Here is a 20,556-nt window from a genome sequence, read left to right as displayed (position 1 = left end):
GGGCAGAAGGTAGAAGATGTTCTGCAAAGAGGGAGGTTTCTGTGAAAACTCCGCGGGCTAAAAGAGGGGGTAAAACCAACCGCTTGCTTACACTGTTGGCCTAACTTTTAAATCAGTTCTTAATTGCGTGAAAAGCCATCCTCATCCCTTTTGATTACATCCTTCTATTGCCCTCAGAACTGCAGCATCTGAACATCTTATTAATAAAAGCTGTTTTGGAAAATAAAACTCCTTCGGAATATATGAGGATTAACACTATATATAGACCACGATGGCTTAAAAAAGATTGTTATGGTCTATTGTGCAAATACATATTTACTAGAGCTTTTGAAATACGGATCATGCAAATATGTATTCAGGGACTTTTAAAAATGCAGATTATTGACCTGACAGATCATAAAGGCTCCTTTGAAACCATTCTGGGTTACAGTATCATGTAAATACTTATTTAGGCAATTTTTAAAATCTTTGCTAGTACAGACAGTGAAAATCCTCATGAAAATAAATGCTTTTCTCACCTGACAACCACAACAATTTTGAAAGCTAAATACCTCCCTCCTCCACATTTACAAAATCCAACTCCATCCTATCCGAGGATGGCAAAGCTGTATTCTGTGGCGTATAAGGTCACCTGTCAGTGAGGTGGTGACCACCTCAAGGCTGCAGAATAAATCCTTCTTGTTTCACAGTTGCCTGGCGAGCCCGTGGCTGGACACATGGCTCCTTGCCCCCAGCTGCCAGGGAGGATGGCGGCCACGGCACGTCCTGCGACAGACCTGGGCAAGCTCAGAGAGCACCCATGCGGTCCTTGGCACGCCTGGGTGTCCTACACTGGCCACCCACATCCCAGTGATGGGGCAGGGTGGTCCCAGCTTTCAGAGCAGAGGCAGAGCTGGTCTGGGCAAGAGCTGGCATCGGAGTTACCTGGGTCTGAAACAGAGGTGGGGTGGGGGCAGTGGGAACCGCACTGAGACCCCAGTCCTCTAAAAAAGCTATGTATGTGCTACAGCTCACGTTTTAGGTGGTCAGGTGTTGTCTCTGAGTTAGGAAGACAGCCAGCAGTGCCTTGGCAAGCTCTTTCAGCTCCCCACGTGTAAGAAATAACCCTTCCGTCCTCAGCAGAAGACAGCACGTGCCGTGTCCAGATGTCACAATGAGGTGTGAGAGCAGCAGAGGATGGGAGCCCGTGCTCTCCAACACCTTCCCCGTGCTCACGGTTAGAGCAACGCCTTGAAGCCACCAGTGAAGCACAGGATCAGGTAGGGTCACACACCACATTGGTAAAACTGGGCGCTGAAGAGTGGAAAGCCTATCCAGAAAGCATCACTCGTGGCCAAAGGAGGGCAATAATAGGGGACGGTGATTAAATATTCTATAAAGAAACGAGAAAACTGAGTATTCATCTTCTACAGGCCAGGTACAACCAGACGGGTAGGTGTAACTGCCATCACAACACAGTCTGGATTTCAGCTGGTCACTTTGAGGATGAAAAGAGTATTTCTTATTAGCAATTTCCTGAACCAATTGATTTTGTCAGTTTTACACAGATCTCCTATTATTCAATATTACATCAATAATATAATGGCATTTGTTAATTTGTATTCATGTATACGATTAAAAAAGCAAAAGCAACTTTTGATACAGATGGCCCAGTAGTACAGTGGTTGTTATGTTTTGTTATGTGTTATAATAACACAGTCTTCCAAGAATTTGTGCATGTGTGTTAAACTGATTGTGCCAGGTGATTGTAATATTCCTGGAGCACAGACACTGCCTTGATGAATAGTGGTGTAAATGCTCCAGCAATTTTGCACATAAATGTGTCAGCTCTGGTCTACATAATGGAGAGAGGTCCTTTCATGGACTGGATAAAAGCGAGTTTATGAATCATGGAAAAACATGCTTCCCATAGAAAAAAAGCACGTTATGTGAATTTTCTTCAGAAAGTCCACAGAAAAAAAACTCTACCTGGAATCTGGCCAGAGCATTTTCGTGCTCCTTTGTCATTCCGATGGTTGAAGAGAGCTGTTCATGGTGATTAACAGGGGTGTGCGGGTTTGTTTTTTTTTTAAGATACAACTACAAACAAAAGGTAGTAAATTTAATTTTCATTAGGGTAGAATTACTGTTCTCTTAGTATGAGCAGGAATACACATTAACAAAAACTCCTTGTTACTTTCTCTCTGCAGATCTGGCTTCTATTTTCCTCGGCTATAGGAAGGTTTGTCTTAACATTCACTATTCAACAAGGCACCATAAAATCTCCCGCAAGAAAATTTACTGTAGGTATATAGTAAATCACATAAGGGGTACGCACGCTCATTTACAAAACACAGACTCATTCCGTTGTACGAGCAACAATTAAGAGGTGCACCTCATGCACACCCCATTATTAATGCTCTTTGCTGGCATTAGGACAATTTGAGACAATAAAAGTATCTCATGGTGTTGTGAAGAGAGCTGTGTAGGAAAACCAAACTTTAGGCAGAATTTGCGCAACTGGCTTTCAACACCAAAATATTTTTGGGAGTTCTGAAGTCAATTTCTGCCAATTTTCTGCTCAGGTGATTCACACCACTGGGAGAGAGACATTATTCCTGGTGGCAGAGCTAGGTTAGACTGCGGCTACAGATTCAGTAGTAGCAAGAAACCTGTCCAAAGCTCTGCTTCAGAAAGCAGTAGTCGGGCTTTGTTTCACAACTAGACCCATGCTGGTCAGCTCTTCCCACCTGAAAAATAGTCCTACGTCCACTGGGAACTTTAAAGCTGTTATAAACTGTTACTCCTCTGAACGCTGCAAACTTTGCCACGCAAGCAGCCATCTCTGTGTTGCGTTTGGGCTAAATAAACCAACAAACTCTATTTTCCATTTGTGCAAGGGTCACAGGATCACAGAATCACTAAGGTTGGAAAGGACCTTCAAGATCATCAGGTGCAACCATTAACCCCACACCACCATGTCCCCTAAACCATGTCCTGAAGCACCACATCCACACGTTTTTTGAACACTTCCAGAGGCGGTGACTCCACCACCTCCTAATGGTGAGGATCGCAGCAAAGGATGTCGCAAACCTGAACTGGGGGAGCCAGCTTGAACTGGTTCCCATTTTATTTTACTTGTCACGTGAGGGGCAAGCATTGCTCTTGCGAGTTCTGACGACAGGCTCCTACCCCAGTGGGATCTTGCCTGAAATGGGAAGGAGTCAAACAGCACCCTGCCCTCCGGGTGTGGATGGACCACCTGTGCTGCACCCGGCGGCCGCCTTCTACTGCTGCCTTGAGGAGGACAGGATTTTGTGCATTGATGCCCTCCCCGGATACCTTTATAGAGATGAGAATTTTAGGAACCAAACACAAAACAGCAGCAAACCCCGCCCGTTTTGTCACTCGATGGGGTGGCAATGGGAGGCAGAGTGAGGAGGAAGCCCCATCCCGCAGGGATGGACACGCGTGTCCTCGTGTACCCTCTGCCCAGCCCCGCCTGCCCGACCCGCTCCTGGGGCTCCAACGTGCGGCTCGAAGAGGGGCAAAACACAAACGAGCTAATTAGCCTAATCGCAAGGCCATCCTCAGTCACCATCCGCTGGGTAAACCCGCCCCAGCAGCTAGAGTTAGGGGCTTTGGGGAAAGCCGATACTGCTGCAGGGCCGTAAACAGAGGAGCGCACCTGAAGCGGCCGTGGGCCCCCGGGGAGTGCTGGGGAAGTGAGAAGCTGGTTACTGCGAAGACAAGTGACTGTGAAATCCTGTTTTACTCTTCCTGCAATAAAAGCGTGTTCGTTCTTCACGGGAGCGTTTGGGGGGCCGCGTCACGTCCCGCGCGCGGGGCGGGGCGGGATGGGTGCCGCGCGGCCCCCGGGGACCAGCGCAGTCCCACGGCCACGAGTAATTTTGCAAAACTACAGTTTTGGGAAGGCTCCTGCTTCGTGCCCGTGAGCCGATGCTGGGTACCGTGAGCACGTGTCTGATACCGATATCCTCAGCCGTGCCGTATTTTGCACTTGGACGTTCGGTCTTGACACAGATAGATGCACAGGAAGTACATACTATTCGTGTTGGTAAGCAATAAAGATAATTCAGTTAGGTTTTAACTCGTGCAGCTGGGCTGCTCTTTGTTTTTTCATAGACTGGCAGCCGACCCCCATAGGAAGCTGCATTTGGACGGGGTGAAATATCGTTTTAAGGATGCAGGGCTCTGCAAGGGACGTTTGGGCATCCGTCAGCCTTTCCTGCCTGCCTTCTGACCTTCCTTTCTTTACCTCACCACTACAAACCATTTACGTTGTGCTACCTAAATGCTTACCTAAGGAGTGTGTATGCAAATTTCATCAGGGTGAAAAAAAAAACCAAACTAACAATGCCACTATGTTATCTCACAAAAGCCTGTTTAAATCAACACTTCTCTACGGTCTTATTCTCCTCCAGCTGAACTTAATGATTTCCCTCTCGTTAAGGTCAATGGTATAAATTCAAGCCGTACATATGAAATATAAAAACCTCATGGTTTTGAGGCTGAAGACATTTGTTTAGAGACAGGACACAGAATTTCATACAGCTCTGGCTACCTTCACATTCATCAGTTCATTACTGATACCTCTTAGATTAGCGAAAAGTAAACAAAAGTCACTGGAAGTATAACCCAAGCACCAGAAAAATATAAATTCATGTGTTTAACTTATACAGCACAGCTTCTGAAAAATTCCTCCTCCCGAACCTTGCTTCAAATGTGTCCATTTTCCTTACGCGTCTGATCTCAAATAACCTTGGAGGTTTCACACAATGCAGAGCAACCCCAGAAAATAATAAAGGTATTTTGTGAAATACTGCTTAGTCGCTGGGATAAACCTGGAGCACTGACTTGTATAGCTAGAGGCTTATTTTTAGATCCTCCAGAGAATACGTGTGGAAAAGGAGAGAGAGAGAAAGAAAGAGAGAGAAAGAACAATTTAAATCATCATAACTTCATAAACCAAATTTTTTTTGTAAGATTATTTCATAAAATGTAGCTGAAACTACATTTATAATCAAAATGTGTTTATTGTGATTTTACAGCCTTTGCCAAAAAAAAAAAAAAAGAAAATGTTTGCTTTGCATTAGCTCCTCCAAGAGGCCAAAATTGTTTAAAAAAAAAAAAAAGTTAATGAATGTGCCCATTTTTACTAAATTGTCAGAACAGTCAGTCTAAAACCAGACCCTTTTCTCCACAGGGAATGCTTCTGGAGGGGGTTTGAAAGGGACCCCCAGCCCCGATGCTCCGTCCGTGGTGGTCCACAGCCCGGCCATGGGGAACTCCGGGAAACGCGAGTGCAAGGCCATCCCGCTCCCTAGGGAAAGGGAAGGAGAAACGACGGAGTGCCCGCCGGGGGCTTGCCCAGGACTGGGCCCCGCAGACGTGCTGCGCTGCACCTCCATGGCGGAAACCTGGCCAGCGGACGGGGCAGACGGAGAAAAGCTCAGGACGCCGGTAAATCGTAATATTTTTCCTCCCTCCCTCTCTTCCCCAACTTCCCTCTCCCTTCCCTTCTCTTTGCCCTTTCCTTCTCTTTCCCTTTCTTTACTTTCTCTTTCTTTTCTTTCCCTTTCCTCTCCATTTTATTTTATTTTTCATTTTATTTCATTTTATTTCATTTTATTTTCTCTTTTCCTCTCTTGCCTTTGCAAAAGGTGAGGCCTTTGCAGAAGGGCCAGGAGGGAGCGGGCTGGGTGGGAAAGGAAGTATATTTTACAGCACTTTCATTACTCAACTTGATGAGAGCTAATAAAAATTCTTAATTGAAAATAAGTACCTTAATGACAATATCATAATCAGGAGTTATATTTCCTATTTATTTCAATGTAAAATACCTTGCTTTCTGAACGAATCATAGCAAATTATTCAGAACAGTTTTACTTATTGGCTAACACATTAGAAAGATAGTAAATACAGTTTTAAGTAGAATCACCTGCGGCAGGTTTTTCACTGCAACTTTCCTTTCTGTTGCTAAAAACAATATTAGATAGTCTCCTAATTGTTACTGAAACATATACGGTCACTTTCCCATATCTTTCTTTGGCTTTTCGGCTGTGGAGTCAGCATTTAATCCAACCATTTGTGACATGGTTAACACCCACAATCATTTCCTGTTATGCCTCACACTGACTATAGTGGGCTGCTGTATATTTTCCAACGCCCACTCTGCTGTCTTTACAATCAGATTATGCCATTAGACATAGACAATGAATCACTGTAATTGTTCTAATACGACCAAACTGCCAGCAAGTATTAACCCTTTCTCCAGACTTTGCAGTCCGTTCCGTATGGACCTGTGGTTACAAGGTGCTAGGAGGCTTCGGCGGTTTTAGGCTATGGAAAGGTTCGGTTTAGTTAATAAAATAACATTTAAGGTGCTTGCTTTGGTTTCTTATCGTGCCTACCGCATGACTGAGGAGTCAAACCAAAGACAAAGAGGAAACAATTAATAAAGACAAAAAATGTCGGTCGGTGTATTTAATCATAGGAATTCCTAGAGTGGATTTTTGTAGGAAACGGCTTCAAGAAGAGAGAACAGCGCTTGCTTATTCTGGGTTGGACAAGAAAATAATTTTGTGCTTCTTCAAGAGTTCTTTTTAGGATGTAACAAAGGCATAAAGCCAAGCATATGGTTTAGGTATCCCACCCTAGTTACAGTGCGTTAAATGACTCTACACATACATTCATGTTGACATACCACAAAAATACTTCAAGGATACATCTTCCCAACACCATTTTGTTCAAAAGCTTGCAGTAGATCAGCTACTGATCAAAGCAACGCTACCCTTTGTGGGGAGGAGAGGACTAATTGGAAATCAAAAGTCTATTAGCATTGGAAATGCCATTTCTACGGCGGTCTGGAGATTTTTGCAAATAATTTGTTTAGGCCCCAAACTAACCATCATTAAATGAATGAAAGTCTCTATACAGACACCTTTTGACATTAATTTAGGCTGGTAATGTATCAGATTAGAGTTTAATATGAAATTCTGACTTGGGTAATTAAAATCTTATTACTTAAGTGGATATTCTCAGTTTAATGTGGATACAGGGAATCGGCTTGCCCTGCTCTACCCTTAGTCAATAGTGAGGAGTGAACTTAAAGCAGGAGGAGAGGGGCAAGATAGTCATTGTGGATGCTGTGCCCATCTCCCCTCCAAATTTCACAGCCATTGAAGATACGCAATCACCTTTAAAATGTTTCTTTCATTTACTCATTTCTTCAGATAACATGGCAAAAGTAGTTTCTTGAACCAAGTATGCTAGGTATCAGCAAATCTAGGAGACAATAGGATAAAAAACACTTTTTTTTTTTTTTTGCATTGAGAACTCTGCAAGATTCCTGAGGGGGAAACAAGCAAACAACTCAAAACAACTAAGATTCAAAACCTATTCATTAAACATAGGGAAAACAACCCCTGCACCCAAAATAGGGAAAATCTAGGCAAAAACATAGCACAGAAAACATGAAATTCCAGTGCCATCTATGGGAAATACATGTATGCATAAAATTAGGGAAGGCACTCATGCAGAAAACTGAATTCTTTTAAAGCCAAGAGAAGTCTTGGAAAAAGTAATGTAGTAGTGAAAGCTTTAAGCATTGAGTTCAGGTAAAAATGCAGCAGACATGCAATACAAATACCTTGATAGCGCAGGACTAAGCAAAACCTCTGTGTCAATAGGGATGGAGAAGCTCACTTGTATTAGCAGGGCTTCAGCCCATGCCAAGACTCCAACAGAGCTGGTGGCAAACCCTGTTTTTGGTATCCATGACCCCGTGGCAGAGCATATGCTATTGAACCACACAGTCCAGCTGATGGGCAGCACGCCTCTCCAGCTGGGTTTTGATGGTTGGTACTTGCACTCATTATAGACTGGATCTGCAGCAAAGCCAAGGTCCTACTCTACTGCCATTGAGTTCCCATCATGAGAGACATGGGAAGGGATCCAAACTGTGTGCTCCTGCATGGGACCTTCAGGCCTGAGCTCTCAAATTCTGTGTATTTTAATGAGAATGTGTATGAGCAAGATATGACTAAGGGCTGGGGAATCCAGCCTGCTATATGTAATGTGCTTTAAGACCTTTTGGGATGAAGCTGCTTTATAAATGCCAGATACAGCACCATTACTTTCACTTCAGTTTTTATAACTTTGGCAAAAATATTCCTGTCAGGATGAAACTTGGCCAGCTTCTCCTGGGCTTGGGAGGGAAAAGTTTTTTTCCAAATCTGAGGAATCTGGTTTGGCTGAATTTCATTTTTCATTTAACACAAAAAAGTTGAAAACATTTGACACTAAGACCTTTTTCTGAACTCAGCTCAAGACAGCTTTATCTTTAAATATCAAATTTGGCAAGCTCTTGTTAGGCTCTTTTTTGGACGATTTTCCAAAAAACACCCCATTCTCCTTCATTCCTTGGTAACATATGTTCCACTTGCCGTTCTTAATCTAGTTTCTTCAATAATTCACTACTGTTGGTACGTAAGGTGCTTTTATATTTATGAACAATGTATATTTCAATATGTTTAATAATCTTAAATCATATTTAAAAATCATTTTGCAAACAGGACACCGCATCATCCAGTGATGTACTTAATCACATAACACACTGCCATTTCACTTGATCCAAAGATCTTTGAAGTTAGTATTAGGACTCCTTTCAACTGCTTTTAGCAGATGGCATGCATGAAATGGTGCAAAGATTTCTGAAAAACAGAAGAGCTCCTAAATTTACTGGATTTTTCAACTCATTGTTACAGGAAAATACATTTTAGAAAGAAGAGAGAATTTAAAAAAAAATTCACACACACACACATATATATAACCAGAAGCATCTTTGGAAGTCAATAAACTATCTACTAATAGACAGACAGACAGACATTGAATGTATGGGCAGAGAACCACTGTTCACAGGACACTCAGGACAGCTCATCAGATCATTTTGAGGAAGACTCAGAGCAAACATGGGATTGTACACATTTTTGCCATGCTGCAGTGGAGTATGAACCCCAAAAATGACTGTTGGGGCAATTGCTGCTCTAAAGACCGGTTTACCCATCATGAGGCTTTGGCAGTGCCCACCAGCCAGGAGCAAGGCAGGAGAAGATGCACAGGGAAGTAAAATGGAGACCAGAAGGGAAGAGGAAGGAAGTTGTGGACAAAACCCCAGCAAATTAGTACACTGGGGAGAGAACAAGAAACCTTGGACTTTCTGGCATGTGCATTGAAACTAAATATACTTCTGGCATTTCTAACTTGCTTGGATATGCTAACATGGGCTTGGATATCACAATTTGCTTATTGAGATAGAAAAGCTGATTGAGGAAACTGGGATATATGGGGTTTTTTTTTTCCCCCTCCTTGATTTTGTGTTAAAGATATAGACTGACTGTGTAAGGGTTTTTTTTTACCTTAGTAAAATTGTGAATGATTTATGACATGAACAGTCCCAGACAAGTGTGGGGAGCGAAGGTGGGAAGTGCCGTGCTGGTTTCTGTATTACACAGCTCAGCCAGAAAAGTCCCTTAAGTTCAGGCACTCTCCTCGCCACTCTGGCATTTTATTTCTTTTTACCAGAGTCCTCAGCAACAGAACCCTCTTCTCAAAGTGTTAGACAATGTCTGTCCTTTCCTTCTCTCGCCTCACCCACTGATGAGCCACATCCTCGGCTAATGCAACCTGATGTTTTTCAGTGTCTCCAGTGTTTTTAAACACAGAAAACTGCAGGTTCCTGCCATCCTATCCTTAGTTAATTCTCCGTCCTTCTGAAGAGGCTGCTAAATGTTGTGTCTTTGCTTCTATTTCTAATGCAGGACATGAGCAAGCACAGAAAGAGGTCCAACAGCCAGAAGAGATCGCATGGTAGAACTGATCATTCTGGAGGACTTACACGCCTACCCAGCATTTTAAACACATGCAATAATAGTAAAACATTTCACTGTCATACGTACATGTACATGTGGCTACACATTGTACCGCTGTAGAAATATTCCAAATTTTAGTATAATAGTTCAGAGCTAGCACAGAGAGTGTGGATGTCTCCATTTCTCCATGGTGCGATTGGCCTCGGCTGCTCCTTACCCAACAGCTATGGCCAGCAATAACCACAACATGGACCCTTCTGCCAGATGCGAGCTTCTGCCCACTCCTTCCAAGGGGACTTGAAGGACCATGCTTTGCAGAAGTATTAAAATCCTACAAAGAGTCAAAGGGGACATCGGACGCTTAGTTCCTGCATGCACAGACCTCTCACCAAATCCTTTCCCTGTGGAGCCTTTCCTGATGTTGCTGATGGCTCACAGTAGCACCAGCTTTCTCTTTTATAGCATATTTCTTGCACAAATGCACATGGCTGATGGCTAAGAAGCTTTGGAGGGATCTTGCCCTGGGTCATAGCAATGTCACTGCAGTAGGTCAGCCTGGGGAGTGACTTTTTTGGCATGAGGACTCATGGCACCCCATCCAGGAGCCTGTGGACCAAGGGGAGATCTGGTCCACAGCATGTGTTGGTTGACAGGTCCCTGGCAAGTCGTCCCACATGTTTTGGAGACTTTTGGACACTTCTGAGTTTTGAGGATTTAAGGTAAGTATTTGGAGAGAATAGCAGATGAATGCATAAAATGCTCAACTTCAATTAACCTTCAGGTTTTGAAATTTAAAATTAATCTACTGTACTACAAATAAAAGCAAAGTAACGATCAAAATGTCTCAGCACAGGCAGAAAAGGTATCTATGCTGGGCTGTTTAGAGTACACAGCCCACTCAAGGGGATGAGTGTGGGGGAAAGAAAACACATGGCTGAGGTATGATGACAGCTGAGGTGGAACAGGACAAGGCAAGCAGACAGGGCATAGCCAGCGGCGCACAATCCATTCATACTCCAGAATGGTCATTCCCTGCCACTGGTACCACTTCCTAACACCGCTGACCATACCTGATAGTATAGGCAAGACAAAGGGAAGCTTGTGCTGGCAGATTAGTAAAGCCCATTTTCAGATGGCGAGGAGAGCTCTGTGAAAGGGCCAGTGTGCAGAGAAAGAACAGTCACATTTTGCCGTTGTGAAAATAAAAAAATCAGATTGTGCGTTAACCACTTCACAGCAAGGGAAGAAACATGCAAGAGTTAAAACTTGAAGAGAAATGAAACAAAGGAAAGCTTTCAAACATTGAATAAAAGGCTCCTTATAGTCTATCTGCCTGTGTTTCCCGACGTGTGCATGCATTGCATCTTTAGGGAAAGGAAAGTTATTTTCTTAGATTTCTGTAAAAACTTCTATTTTATAATTAATAAAATAAAATGAAAAGAAAAGGTCAATCAGCATCATCATGAGAAACAAGACATGCCTGTGATTTTCAAATCTGCTGAGTTTAAGCATCTTTTCTAGCATATAGCTGGTATTAAGGGAATATTTTTTTACCTTTTATTCAGAGTTGAGTTGCGGAGGTCATGGTAAACCGGAGCTAGGGCTATTCAAAGTTATGTTCATGCTTATAAACTATCTTGACTGCTATAGGCTCTGATATTTTCTTTAGAGACAAAACATACCCTCACACTCAGTCTTCAGTATGTAGTTGAGCAATCTCAGGAGTCTGAGCTTTGTTTTTCTTTTAATTTTATTTTAAACTCTTCCAAATCCTGGAAGGGTTTCAAATCGGAGAAGGATCTTACCCAAGGACCCATTTTTTAAAGCAAAGTCATGGAATGCAACTTTGTCTTTTCTGGACTTCATGTAATTGTTAAGCTTGCCAGCCATCAGTTCAGCAGCGCACGTTTTTGCCAGTGGGTTTCCAGTAAAGATCTCCACAGGCAGACGGCTGTCCCACGGCCCCAGACAGGTCTGTACTTCTGCTTCACAACCGCACCGTTCTCACGGGGAACGCCTGGTTAGTCCAGACGTACAAACACTTTGATGCTTTCCTCTAGCATCTTACAGAAACTACTTTTAGAAAGCAAAGTAATGGGGAAAGAAGCGAGGAGGGCAGCACACGCACGACAGCAGCAACGGTAATGCTCCCCAGATATTCTGACAGTGCAGTTGACTGCAATTTTTGCCCCATCTAATAATGTTGACTACACTATTGGGTTCTATATTAAACGTTATAGCTTGATGAGTAAAATTGAAATGAATGTTTTTTAAGTCTGGTATATATTATATTTTACTGGATAGTAAGCTATATCTTACAACATCCTACTAGAGATGATATTATATCCTAAAGGAGGTCCACAAATTATTATTTTTTTTAGACAAGGTCGGTCACAAGTCTCTTGAATGCTCATCTCCCCTTCTCTGAGTATCCACATGACTTGCACCCCATCCCCTCTCCCCACTTGCTAAGCCCAGGAGCTGACACGCGATGCACTGCCAGGCCCTCATCTCCAGCGGGACACCTCAGTGCCACCCCCGAGTAGCAGCCACTGCATTTTCTGGTGAGCCATGTGCCGGGCTTGGTTTGCCACCGCAGTGGCAAGGACGGAGCTGTAAAACGGATCCTCTAACAGGATCTCCAGGCTCTGCTTACAAGTGCTCCGGACCACAACGCAACACCACACTGTTTTTCCTGCAGCACCGTCATCCCATTTTGCAATACTTCACACACTTTATGTAACAAATATAACAGCAGAGCGGCATATTGGCAGAGAGGGAGAAAACCAAAAGTTATTTAATATTGTCAGACTAGAATCCTGTCATCAGACGAGAGACGGGAAGGGAGAAGGTCAATAGCAAAGGTACAATAGCTGCAATAGTGAAATACTTTGGGTTATTCCTGTATGACATGGTGTTGTTTTGCAAGGGGGAGGTGGGGGTAATGTGTGTAAGACTACCATTGGAAAGGGGAAAAAAAAAAAGTCAGGAAAAGATCAATGCTTGACTGAGCTATTTTTTTAAATTCCCCCTGGATTTAGTCTGAGACTTAAGGCATGATACGATCAGAGAAGATTGCCTTGGGTTATTCCACTCTGAAGTTGTCCATATATCTGACATTGGTCATGACATATTTAATTTGAACTGGAAGTTCAGATTTAATGGTTGAATTCAAGTGGAACGGGAAGCACATAACCAAGTCGGGATTCACTGTCCATGACTATTGCTGCTAACCTCTCTCACAGGCTATTATGAGTGTGTGTAGGACCTGGGAAGAGCCCCATACTCTCAGAACAACCTTGGATATAGGGTGAGAATCCTATTAGTGAGTAGTAGGACCCAAAATGGTTTCCAAAAGTGAGGTTATCCTACCGAAAACTATATGTGATGCAGTTTGCAGGAATGAGGTGAACCTTTGGTTTCCACAAAGCCAACAGGAATTTTACTACTGGCTGTAATAGAGGCATCTTACATCCTTGATGTAAAACCCCCAGGAAAAACAAAACAGAACAAAACAAAATAAAAGAGAGTGAATATTTACAGGCTCTCTAGTTCAACTGCCCTCTCATTCTCACTGAAATTTTATTTGGATATAAGTAAATAATTGTGTCCATTGCTTACCGTACAAAACAGCTGTTACAAAAGAGTCTACGTTGACAGATTAGCTTTCAGAGTATTTTGAAAATTGTGCTGGACAGGATTTAGCATGTAAACGCTGTCACCTCCTGAAAAACGAGAATCAAGTTCCTTTGGACATTACCCCATGTCAAAATAATATCAGTAAAGTAGAACTGAAAAGACAGACACATTAACTGAAGGTACAATTAGTAGCAGAAGACTTGTTAGTAGCAGCATATACAACTATTTATAGACTTACTTTCTATTACCACACTTTTTCCAATCCCAGTTACGCTCAGCCTAACTATTAACTTCTTGCTTTGACCTTCGTACAATGACAAAAAGTCAGCACAGTCAAATCTTTTTCAATGCCTGTAAGAAGCCCATTGACTCCTGTACTTACCTGGATTCAGTGGGTTTTGACCTCTCCATGAAAACATTACAGAAACAAATCCACATGCATTCCGTCCCCAGCCAGCAATAAGCAAAATGAAGAACATAGATAAAGAAGTGAATGAAGATTCAAAATATACCTTTACTCATTGTCTGGAAGACGTAAATCAAAACAACTCAAACAATGCTGCATGATTCCTTCATTGGTTTCACAAAGTCAGATCTCCTAAGTTTGGGATTTTTTTTTAATTTAGTGTCCATGAGAAAAAACAAATACCTTGGGTGGTACCCAACTGCAGAATGGGGTACCGATTTCTTTCCTTGAGGTGTTTGCATTTCATACACTGTCACCTGTATTGCATGGTTCAAGGTGAGATACATGGGTCTGAAGAGAAGGGAACACATCCCTCCTTGGCTACTCGCCCAGAAGCAAGGATGTGGACAGAAGGGAAAAGTGTCCTGGTGAAGAAAAATCACATCTGGAGGTTTCATGCTTTCAAGCCACATTCCTTTGGCAACCTCTCTTCCTTCCCATTGCTGTCTCCAGCCCTTCCATTGGGCTGAGATGATGTCCCAACATCACTGGTTCTGCCCTGAGCAGAACATGGGTCTGCTCCCACCTCCTGCAAGCATGGATCTGACCAGCCCAAAGGCTTCTCAGGAGCTGTGGTCAGCATGGCACTGAGCTCCATGAGCTGCTTCTCATGGCTGACCCTTCACTGCCCACCATGGGGGTGATGAGGGGGCCACGAGGCTGGCAGCCCCCACCCCTGCAGCATCGCACACCACTGACAACCCCTCCATGCATCTCCCTCAAGTGTTACTTAGAGTTTTGGACAGCATCATTAATCTGAGGCACTTATGGAGATGTATCGGTATCCACCTGATCATTGAGGTCGTTTTCTCCTCCCATATGATTCATTGGGAGAGAATTAGGGTAAAATGTAAAAAGTATGCTGACGTAATGGTGCATTTTTCAGGAGCTCGTTCATTGTCTTCACCTTGAGCTTTCAAATGGGCTAAAGTTGAAAAGCAAACAATAGGAAATCTTCCTTTAAAATCGTGCTAAGGAAAAAGAAATAAAAATAAGAATGCCTTTATAGCATAAGTCAGTTCTGACTTATCAAATGCAAGGTGGTTGTTAGATTCAACAGGTTCCTTCCTACGAAGCAGTGTTCTTACATTCCTCACACCCCCTGTAGGCTTTGAAATCAGTGTTCAAAGTGGACTTTCTGAATTCATGAAAACCCACAGGTCTATAATACATCCTTAATGGAAGTCAAACATGACACCCTAGAGATAAAACACAGTGGCCTTACCCTCTGTTCACAGTAGGTGTCTGTGTATAATAAATATTTTATTTTACTACAAAAACAAATAACTAAACATACCCCCTGTGTTTGTTCTGAACTCTACAGTAGCTTTTGTGAGTTTACTATATTTCAAAGCTGAGATAGGAAACCACAAAGTCACGTCAGTTATATTGCATGCTTGCACAAGAGGAGCCAGCACATCTTCCAGCCCCACCAAGCTCCTGGGACGCGAGTGGCTCTGGCCCTCGAGGACACGACCCATGAGGAGCCTGGCTTTGGGGTGGAAAGCCCACCAGGCGCAGCCCCAGCTTACAAACAATACATAAAACCAAAACAAAACCTGTTGGTTTAGCTACTTTTAGCGTTAGGTGATGGTCCTGCAGGACCTCAGCTAAATTGGAGCACGTGCTCTGTTCTGCTGCAGGATCTGGGGCACCTTCATTCAAGGTGGGATACCCAAAGGCACGGGTGAGCTGACATCAAAGGGGAGGCATAGCAGCTCCTCTGAGCTATTTCATGTATGGCCATGCTCCTCATTGTACTTACGACTATTGCACTGCTCCGCTATCGCCTCGTTTATTAGGATGGTTGCTGTGAAAGAGGTGAATGTAAGATGACATAATCCCCCCCTTTCTTCCCCATCTTCAAGATTTCTTCAGCTGTGGGCCTACAGTTATGGAGAAGCTCATTAGCTTCAGAAGACTGCTAGAAAGGAGAGCCGTGGTGTGCAGCAGGCTCCCTGCCGAGGGCTGTGTCCCTCACCACAGCCCAGGGCAGCAGCACCGAGGCTGGCAGCAGGCTCTCCCCAGCCTAACGTCGTTAGATACAGGTAGCACAAAGCACGCCCGCTGCAAGGACGTAGCTGGTATTCTGCTCCCCAAGGTGTTCATGCTGCTGCTCCGGCTCTCAGGATGCAGATGCTGGTTCTGGACACAGGTGACAGCCACACGCATGGGAAGGGCACCCTCCTGGTGCGGCCCTAGCTCAGACGCGGTCCCTCCAGCTGGACCTGGAGGATGCTTCAGCTGTAGCATTGCCATTTCTCCCGTCTCACGGATGCTCAGACACTTTTCCATCAAGTGCCTGATGCCTGCTAATAGGAGAAATGTGATGCTTCTGTTGAACATGGATTAGGTTATGAGACATCACTCTTATTTCAAGGGCAGTGTCGAACCACCCAACTTTTAAATACGTATATATATATATAAAGGAAACGGAGAAAAGCTATCATAAATGTGCCGTTCCTGATGAATCACTGAGTTCTGGCAGCTTTACACGGATATAACTGCACCCGGCCAATTTCTCAACTGGTGTAAACTGGCATTCATCCATGGACTGTAATGAAGACAGGCCAATTTACACCAGCCAGCTGACCCATTTTTATTGATTTTAAATGATTTACATCAGCCTCGAGATGGAGTAATACACTGTTGAATCAGGCCCACGAAGTATGTGCCCTAACCTTACATTATCGGGGAATTCAAAATTAGGATTTCTTGGTCTATCGTTATTTCATGCTTTTACATCTATCAAAAGTGAGCTTTTCTAAGTGCTGCACTGTAAGGGTGTCATTATCTAGACACAATAATAAGAGATTCAGGCATTGTAAAAAACCTTATACCTTGACTTGCGGATTTATACAAGACATTTAATGTTATTTTAACATAGTATTTGGTATGTACTTTTATATGTTTCAGTGGTTTATATCATCATTCTTACTGTACTAAAACCTACATGTCCTTTCTCTTAAATAATATCCTTGTGTAAATTTTTTGTAAGCTCTAGGTTTATTTTATGACCCATAAACTTAGACAACATATTAAAACCTTGGAGGAATTTAATATCAGTAAAAGATTATCTTAAAAAAAAATCATTTTGCTGTGTTATAGAGACTTAGACATATCTAGTATGTTAAAAGGTTTAATAGCTGTTTGCAAATTTTACTGCAACTGTCAATAACTTCATAATATATTGAGCCAGTTAATAGGTCAACGGGAAATATTTATAACTTGCTATAAACTGTTTACCCAAGAACAAACTTAATTTCTAATGATAATGAAACATAACAGTCAATGAATATTAATTTTAACATTTTATCCTAATTTAAACACAGTTTTACCATTTGCTGTAAACACTGTCTGAGCAGAGGTAAAAAGTACTGCTTTTTCTAACTGTGGCCAAAAAATCTCCGAAATCATCATCAGCGATGGGAGTTTGCATCATCCTGGAAGAAGGAAGCAGGAACACCTCCATGTAAAAATGCCATACGCATTGTGGCAAGTATAACAAAGCACGCTTGAAAAGATTTGTATCCTTTTCGAGTAAGTGATTTTAGGCAACACCTCTTCCACATACCTTTTGCAGGACAGACTCTGGACATCTGAAAGTTATTCACATCTAAATCACGTGTTTTATTTTGGTCTAAGTCTAAGCACGATCCTACGGTGCGCCGCATCCCCCCACCGTCACCAGGAGCCGCAAGCGGCGGTTCCCGGACGGGCTGACGTTGGCGGAGGCTCCGTCTCCTTTGGAACATAAGGTCTGACCGTGCCTTTGCGAGTCAGGGGCAAAATTCATTCAGATTAACGCTGCAGGTGTGGGAGCTCAGTCCAAAAATCTCAGGATACGCAGATTCCTATAGGTCCCCAAACTTGCAAGTTAGGAAACACCCTTATTCCCGTTATGCCCCCTTCCAGGCTCCCCCCTTGCATCACGTCATAGCTTATTGTAGCTGGTTTGCAGAGACCGATGGCCAAATCCGACCGAGATTTGGCAGTACGGGATCAGACCATGCTCCTGCTCGCTCCCTCGCAGCCTGTCGCCGGTGGCTCGGCTCGAACCATCCCCTTCTCGCACCTCCATCGCACGCCCACGGTCACGGGCTTTTATACAAGTAAGGGCTGGCAGGTCTCTTGCTGTGGTTTTCACGTTACAAAGTCGACGGACTGCACCCAATTAATTTTTTATATTTAATATTAAGCTTTATTAATCTAGTATTTTATTAATAGAAATTTTAAATATTTAATGCCAATTTTTATATGTAATACTAAGACTTATTAATCTACTAAATTTTATTAATAGAATTTTTGTAATTTTTTCCCCCTCCAGATCAATTATGTAATTTTAAATATATCACAACACCAGACTCAAAAACATACAATCCCTCCTCTCAGAGCGGGAAGCCTAAGGACGGCGCTTACCCATTCCTCCTCATTCCCCACCAAAGTGTAAGTGCTCCGGCCTTATTTCCTCTCTGTTCATGCCTACTGGGGTGGCTGCAGACAGACCCGAGATCCAGCAGCCCTACCTCCATTCCTAATGAGCCCTAATTATACTTTATTTGTGTGTTGAGACTAGATTCAATAGCACGACTCCCCCATTAAGAAACTCTTCTTCAGTTGCATATTCCTGAGGCACCTGATGGGATGCCGTTCTGTGTATAAGCTGATTTTTTTCCCCTTCCAAATTAGTAACACAGTCACATAGCAAATTGGAATATGCATGTAGCTTCCACACTGATATGGCATTGCCTTCTCCTCTTCCTGACACTTTTGATGTTGTTCCCTTTCATCGTCGTCACCGTCCTGCTTCTGCAGCAGACTTCACATCTAAGGCCTTGTGCAGGGCATAATTAGAAGCTGCAGGACCAAGACATGAAGGTCGGGCTCTAGTTTTTCAGGCAGCAGCCTGGGAAAGGGCAGCTGGCCCCTCGGCGGTCGCTGCGTGGACGGGGCCACTGCCCACCCCGAAGCGATGCCCTGGGCTGCTGGGACCTCACTGCGCCGTGGCTTAGCCACCCGGTCGCCAATGGGGTGAACTCGGGTCGGTGAGGGATGCTCCCACCCAAGACATGGGAAAGAACGCCAAAAGCAGAGACGCTCCCTCTCCCACCTCTCCCGGCAGGGCTGGGGAAGGGGTGAGGCGCAGAGGACCCTGGCCGCGCTGGCGGAGCCGAAGGGAGCTCTCGCCTCTGTCGAACTGCTGCAAGCCAGGGACAAGGCTTGCCGCCTTCTAAGTATTTGTTTACCCTTACAAGGATGTAAATACAGGTTTGTGTATAATAAACTCTTTGCCCTGCGTTGCACTCCGTATCTAGCGTCCACGTGTCCTTTCCCATCTGCAAAGGCATTTTGCTTATAAACTGCACCGTTTTGCTACAGCGCAGGAAAACCAGAGTTTTCCATTAGCTGTTGCATAAGAGGCATCTGAATATCCAAAGCTCTTTAACAAGAATAACCATTTATCTCAGAAAAGCGCTGAACAAACAGGATTTATTGCAATCGTCTAGTTGGCTGATCAAATCATGTTTGTTTTTCTGGAAAGAGTTGGTATTTGGAAAATAAACTTTTTTGTAAGAAATTGTGTGTACCTATCCAACAAAAATATTCTTTTTAGCATGAAGGAAGGACACCACCAGCCCTTCCCAGCTGTCAAGCCCTTGGAGAGTAGACCCCAGGGTGAAGGCACCGAGAGCCCATGGAGTTGGAGCAGCTTTGAGCCCATTTATTCTCCGACTGCAAGGGAATGTGGGCAGCTGTGGACAAGCCTCATGCTCGCTATAACCCCGTTTTATGCCTACACCATGCTTTGCAGGCACACAGCAACAATTTGGGGTCTCTCTGCCTTTTGGGTGCCATCCCAATACGCAGCCAATATGTCCCATTTTGCTTGTTTGGTGTCGCTGAGGAGCTGGGCAGCTCCAGAAGCTGCTGTGATCTATAACCTCTCTACAGACCCTTGCTTGGCATGCTGGGCTCACCTGGTGCTGTTTCTTGGGTAATGTCATATTTCAGTGTTTTGAAGACAAAAAAGATGATCCCAGAACTATTAACAGTAATAGTAAAGCTTGGGGGGGGGGGGGGGGGAAGGCACAGCAGTGTATTTACTCAAAACACTATAAAATAACAAAGTTTTGAAACAAAAGGTACCTCATCCTGCTGCCACCCCACTGGGCACCACAGAGAGGGGGTCTCCGGCACAAGAACAATTTTCTTGCGGTACCTTACATTCTGCAAAATTAGGCACAGTCTATGTGTTAAGGAGGGAGCATCAGATCAGTGTTGGCTTTGAATTCCCTTGCTTTTGTCAGCCTCATTATTATAGCTCGAATGTTATTAAAATGCTGCTCTTCGTCTGTTAATAATCATTTCGCTGCTCTATCTCTGCCACATGAACTTTAGAACACTGTGAAATGGGTTTTGTAGTTGCATGTTTTTTTCAAGTTCATTGATCAAACATTTGTACATTTTAATGTTATAAATAATTGAAGAGCCTTCATTTTTCAGTGTTAAAATTAAGTTTTCTGTTCTGCCTTTTAAAACTAGAACAAGGAGAAGTGCAATTTAAGCCATGAAAAGGCT

The sequence above is a fragment of the Phaethon aethereus genome, assembly GCF_964289735.1.
Source record: "Phaethon aethereus genome assembly, chromosome: 7".
Lineage (NCBI taxonomy): Eukaryota > Metazoa > Chordata > Aves > Phaethontiformes > Phaethontidae > Phaethon > Phaethon aethereus.
The sequence above is the reverse complement of the archived record's forward strand: the minus strand, read 5'-3'. Positions refer to the sequence as shown.